The sequence below is a fragment of the Tripterygium wilfordii genome, chromosome 16, assembly GCF_013401445.1.
Source record: "Tripterygium wilfordii isolate XIE 37 chromosome 16, ASM1340144v1, whole genome shotgun sequence".
NCBI classification, from domain to species: domain Eukaryota; kingdom Viridiplantae; phylum Streptophyta; class Magnoliopsida; order Celastrales; family Celastraceae; genus Tripterygium; species Tripterygium wilfordii.
Window position 1 is genome coordinate 8,301,972 of NC_052247.1, and position 7,130 is coordinate 8,309,101.

Below are 7,130 nucleotides of genomic sequence, written 5' to 3' on the forward strand. Positions count from 1 at the left end.
TTTCATATTTTTATATATTTTATTTATTTATTAAATCCACTAGCTCAAATAATTTAGCAATAGATGACACTTATCTTAAGCAAGAGAACAACTTAACTTATATGTGATTTTGCTGATGTGTAATGAACAATGTATATAAAAATATGATGTATATCCCAATATCTCCGTCTCAAAAAAAGAACCACGAATAGTTTAGATAACACTTATGTGTGTGATATCTTATAGAGTTCTCGAGTTCGAGTTTCCCCATCCCCTTCCCTTCCTTGTATTAAAAAAAAAATATCTCCATCTCAAAATAGATTTCAAATGCCAATGTTTTTACTCTTATGGGACAATACATATTGTCATTAATTAGAGACTGCATAACTTCTCGGATAATGTTAGGCCTTAGGCCACAAGCCCGAATACATATCTCGGCCCATTTATTGCCCAAGTAGTCAAGTTGTAGGCCTTCAGGCTCAAGGTTGGCAAAGTCACTAGAACCTCAAAATTAACCTCAATCAATCAATTGTTTTCCTCTTGAAATTGGGCTGCTTCTGATGGATCTTAATAGATAAGGTCTCATCCAAATACTAGGAGGTAGTGTATCATTCTAAGGCCCAATAATTAGAGGCTAAATCCCACTCGAGAGGAAGGTCTGCCGTCATTCCTCAATCCTCATCATAAAATTGATTCAGAACCCCAATTTCGGGTAGGATGTCCACGTTCGGTTTTTTGACATAAATTTAATTGATCGGTCAGTCGGTTATTGTTAGTTTGGTCAGTTTTCACTAACATATATTTGACAATAACTCGGGGTGAATGTTTGAGAATGCTGTGAGGTGTGGTGTGGTGTTGTGAGTTATAAAACTGTGGTGCTGTGAGGTGAGTTGGAAAGCAAAAAGCTGTTTGGCGCATCACTTTTAAAACTGTGGTGCGGTACTGTGAGGTGCGTTTGGTGTATCTAAATTACGGTTATATTAGATGACTAATAATATTAACATAAAATCATTTAAGGTTTACATTGTACATTAATCTAAAATAAAATAATTGACCTAATTTGATTACGTAGGACAATTCAACATATATTGTAAGCGTTTGGGAGTGTTGTGAGGTGTGGTGAGGTGCTGTGAGGTAAAAAGCTGTGATGCTATAAGGTGAGTTGGAACGTAAAAGCTGTTTGGCGTGTCACAAAAAACTGTGGTGTTGTGAGGTGTGTTGCAACTGAACACACTGCCAAACTCATACAACGTCGTGCGAGCCAATCCCAAATTAAGGGCCCAGTCAATTTGAGCCCATTCTGGGAAATTAAGAAGAAAGTGAGGTAGCTTTACGTAGGCTGTATAATCTCTCACTCTGTTATGAGTTTCAATGCTTTTAACAGAAAACTCATATCATGAGAGAAATAGTAAACTCAAAATTAGGATTGGTAAAAAAAATCATGTCAAACCAAATCAATCGTGAAACTGATTAATTAGTGTTGAAAAAAAAACCACCTTCATATATTATCAATTTCAATTTGGTACGTACTCCAATAATTGACTGACAAGTTGTGGTGGTTGTTTGTGCTTTGTACCCAAACCCACCAGCCTATGGGAATTGTTATTGAATTCAAAATTGGCCATCTCCATCAAAAGTAATAGGGAGCAGGTATTTCGACCCCTCAATTTGGGTTTTGAACCCCCATTCAATATTGGTTTAAGTTAAACAAATTTTTTAACATTAAACATTTCGATTTGATCTTTGATTGTACACTACCAATTAATATTCCAATAATACCCTTTTGAGCTTGCATGGGCTATTGATAATTCTTTAAATTTCTATGAGACAGATCGTCCAGCCCCTCTTGAGCATTGGATGTGCATGTCAGATATGGGTAACTTGATTGCTAGTAAGTATAATGTCATACTTCATGTTTTTAGCTCTCAACAGTGCCTAACATTCTTGTCGCTACGTTCATTGCCTCCATCGAGACATGAACATGTTGCTCTGTCGATAGGATTTGTCAATGACAATTACAATATACAGCTGTCTTTGATCGATGGTTACCCAATGCCTCCAATATACATGCAATGGTTTAGATACAGATATGAATGTGCATCTGAATGGGTCACCCCGTACAATGACCAGCTTGCAAGGTACGTGCAATGTACTCGCTCGACGCAACCGGCTGAGTATATTGTGCTATGAATGTGTAATAAGTATATTTAAGTTTTTTGTATCAATAATGAACTTGCATGTACTTTCAAGTTTATGTCAATATTTATGACATGCTATTTATTAGTAAATGTAACATCACTAAGAAATAAATTAACACTAAATTATTAATTTATTGATTAAAAAAATTGAAACACTGAAATTTATATGATTAGACATTAAATGAGGTTCAAAAACTATTTTTTGGGGTCCCAAAAACACTTTTGTAACAAAAAGTTGTAGAGTTCAAAAGACATTATTGGAATATTAATTGTTAGTGTATAATTAACGGTCAAATCAAAATGTTTAATGTTAAAAAAATTTTTCACTGAAATCAAAATTGAATGGGGGTCCAAAACCCAAATTGAAGAGTCCAAATACATGCTCCCAAAGTAATAAATGATGGGCCTCTTACCTAACGGAGTACAAGAAAGGAAACAATAATATGTACTAACAATTAACAAAAGCTCTCCACTTCCACTGCCCAAAAAAAATCAGTTTCTCATTTATAGGTATCACATTATTGAACAAGTTGTTGTTTTTTTTTTTTTTTCTTTTTCTGCAATGTCAATTTTGCAGTGATTTGTCAAGGCACAAGGGACCCCATTGCTCACGGTGACTTGATGGTGTATTTAGTTTGCCTTTGCTGGTAAGGCAAATTCATGACAGATTTCTCAACCCTTGTTTTGTGTGTGAGTTGGGAAATTGAACTGCACTTGCACTGACTAAGAGGTTTGAAGTTTTGAGCATTGAATATATATATATATAGGATCTAGGGTTTTTTTTTTTTTCTTGATGGGGTGTCCAATCTGATGGTACCCTCCCCCCACCAATGATTCTATAAGCAAATAAGAAGTTGATGAATCAATTTTGCTGGCTTTGGTCAGTGAAAATGAGGACTCGTTTACTCAAAAACGTGTGAACTCCACTTTCATACCAAGAAAAGAAAATGAGGAAGAAAAAAGAAATGAAAGCTTTCTGCTCTGCTCTTGTTGATTTTTCAAGATGAATAGCTGCATGCATGTGCGACTAGACATTAACATGCAATTGATGTCAGTGTGTCGCAACCGGGGTCACGACGCGGACCGGCGTTTGAGGATGAAAAATGTTTAGAGTCGCCACCAATTGATTTAAGGTGCAATTGGACACCGAAAAGACCTGCGAACCAGAGAAAAGGGTACGGGGATCGATTGAGTGTGGGGAAGGTGTTAGGCACCCCACAACTCCCGTTTGAAAACGGTTACCCGGATTAATCTAATGGCTATCTTATGGAAACTTGCTCTTTGCAAGGTGTAATTGTTAAAGTTTGAATTATTACTTTCAACACACTTATCAACTTATGATAGTGTTTGAAAAAAAGCTTGGAATATTACTATCAATTTATGATGATTTTTATTTGGAAATAGGTTTGAAATAACACTATCAACTTATGATAGTTTTGGGAAAAGATTTGTAAGAATACTATCAACTTATGATAGCATTAAAAAAAATTGTAATATTACTAAAACTTATGATAGTTTTTATTTGGAGCCACACTACCAACTTTTGGTAGATTTAATTTTAAACACCAACTTATGGTGTTAATGATAAAATGTCCTACCAACTTTTGGTAGGTTTAATTTTAAACACCAACTTATGGTGTAAATGATAAAATGTCCTACCAACTTTTGGTAGGTTTAATTTTAAACACCAACTTATGGTGTTAATGATAAAATGTCCTACCAACTTTTGGTAGGTTTAATTTTAGATACCAACTTTTGGTAGGTTTAATTTTAGATACCAACTTATGGTTTATTTAATAAAATGTCCTACCAACTTTTGGTAGGTTTAATTTTAAACACCAACTTATAGTATAAATGATTATTTGGAAAAGTGTCATCTATCAACTTAATCTATTATTGCCAACTTATGGCAAATTAATAAATGAAATCAAATAAGGTCCATAATTCGAATAAAGGGAATCAACTCATGATTTTCTTAATTGAAATGACCTATATTCAATTTTAAACTCATATACTTATAATAAATAAATAAAAATCCAAATAATTAATGTCCAAGTTATACATGTTAATGGGGGTGATATACTCAACATAAGGGCCAAATATACATACTTAAACAAAGAATAAAGAATATCTTAAGCAAAATCCTAAAATTATTCAAGTTCTCCTTGATCCCGGCCCAAATGATGTTCAACTCAATCCAAACCCAACAAATAAACACAAAAATGGGGGTCAATATGGGTATTCAAATATAATATCAAACCAAACACATACTTAAAGATTTACATATACATATAAACATATATACAATATATGCATATACACACATCCAAACTATGTATAAATACACACATACCGTACACATATAAACATAAATCTCTAAAAAAACCTATACAAATTATTCCTAATGTTGCCGGGTTTTGAACAAAAAAATATATATACAAAACATCAATTATACTCAAACCGGACATCAAAATATACTCAAACAAACAACAAATATATTCAGTATATTAGCATGCCATATTGACTGATTATGAATGAGTCAAATCCAAATCCAGTATTGCAAAACCAAGTCCAAATCCAGTACCAATACCACCGATTATCATTCTATATAGAACTTGAAAATTACAAGACCAAATCCGGCTCAAAAACCAGCAAATCTATTACAACTAGCAGGGTAAAAACAAGGAATAACCTTAGTCAATCAATATCGAACAAAACAAAAACCCACATCATGAACCAAATCTACGAGCAAAAGGTTTGAACAATAACGTAAACATATTGGCAACGAGTCCGAACAAACACATAGAATAAAACCAAATTTGAATCAAGGAATTTGAGTCATTACCTTCTCAAGGAGACAAAAAAAACCAAACTTCTTCTCTTCTTTTGCTCGGTTGCTCTCTCCCAATCTCCTCCTTTCTTCTTTCTCTTCTTTTTTTTGTTTTTGCTTCACCAAAAACAAAAAACCAAAGTCTCCTCCTTTCTTCCTCTCTCTCACGCCTCCTCTCTTCCTCTCTTCTTTTTTTTGTTTTTTTCCCTTCCCAAAGTCTCTTCTCCCCTCTTCTTATTCTTTTTCTTTCCCCAATTTGTGCCACATTTCTCTCTTTGTCTCCTTCTTTTTATTCTTTTTCTTTCCCCAATTTGTGCCACATTTCTCTCTTTGTCTCTTTCTTTTTATTCTTTTTCTTTCCCTAATTTGTGCCACATTTCTCTCTTTGTCTCTTTCTTTTTATTCTTTCCCCAATTTGTGCCACATTTCTCTCTTTGTCTCCTTCTTTTTATTCTTGGCTTTTTCTTTCTTATTTTACTTTTCCATTCTTCTAGCAAAAACAATAAAAAGATTAAAACAATTCTCTTATTTTAGATATTTTCTAAGATTTGATCTTATTGGGTCAAGATTTGAGTATTTAAGGATCCAAGAAAGGGATTATGAATATCTATGTGCTTATAGGTCAAAGAAATGAGCTTTTGCATTTTTTGTGTTCTTTTCCTATTTTTTTTCTTTTTCGGATCGGACGAAATCCGGTTACTACAGCTGCCCCCCTTTGTATGTCCTTTATGAAATAAAAGGCAAACAAAGGCGTAGTCAACCGAGTTTCGTACGAGAATTGAAATACACGGGATCACTATGGCCATTCCTGGTTTGGCCAAATGTTTGTTCAAGAAAATAAAGGGGCACGGGATCACAAGGCCATTCCCGGCTTGGCCAACTGTTTGTGCAAGAAAATAAAGGGGCACGGGATCACGAGGCCATTCCCGGCTTGGCCAAATGTTGGTAGTAGAAAAATAAAGGGCACGGGATCACGAGGCCATTCCCGGCTTGGCCAAATGTTGGTAGTAGAAAAATAAAGGGCACGGGATCACGAGGCCATTCCCGGCTTGGCCAAATGTTGGTAGTAGAAAAATAAAGGGCACGGGATCACGAGGCCATTCCCGGCTTGGCCAAATGTTGGTGCAGAAAAATAAAGGGCACGGGATCACGAGGCCATTCCCGGCTTGGCCAAATGTTTGTGTGAACTTTATGCAAGAAAATATGCATGAGTGTATGAATGTATGAAGAGAAATTGTATTTTATTTTTTCATTTTGAAAATTCGACTTCGGTTAATTGTCGTCAGCACCATCACCCCTATCATCCTGCCATTATCCCTCATGAGAAGACTGCATCTTTTGATTCCATCCTATCTTCAATCTGCCATGTTACCCTTATTCTTGTATCTTTCATTCTCTTTTGTCTGATCTTCCCATCGATTTACTGTTTACATCTGATTTCCATCAAATCCGACGTATCTTTAATGCTAAACAAAATCTCCCTGGCCTCCACTAATGCCTTTTAACGCCATTTAATTTCTTTTAGCCCTCCTAGAGTTAAGAACACCACAATCTCTCCGACTCTCCCATGCCTTTTAGCGTCATTTAATTTCCTTTAGCTCCGTCATAGCCAAGTACACCAAAATCTTTCAAGTCCCTGTGAAGAACAATATCCTAATGCACTTGTCATAATTCTTTTATTACTTTACTCAATTTCAAATAAATTCAATAGCATGGCGATGCTTGTACTATATGAGAATTTTGCGCAAGCAATCAAAATTTTGATGAAAACAATCAATGAATTAGGAACTCAGAAATGAATGACCTCAGAGCATTTTATTAAAATGGATAGATAACAAGAGAAACTGACGAGGTACGTATATGATTCCAGAAGGTTAGAAACAAAGGAAATAGCAGAAATCTTTGCAAGATATGAATGAAATAATTCCGATTCCGCACAAAACTGCCCCAGTTTTGTGTGCCCCCATTTTGCAATTATTGAATCTGACTACTTCCATATCACTCGTCTCCTTCGCAGCCTCATCATGCATACCCCTGAACATAGCCAATTCACCTGTGTACAGCCTCGCCATCTGTCATTCATTGTACTTCCTTATATTCATCTCAAATCCTCGAAAGGCCTG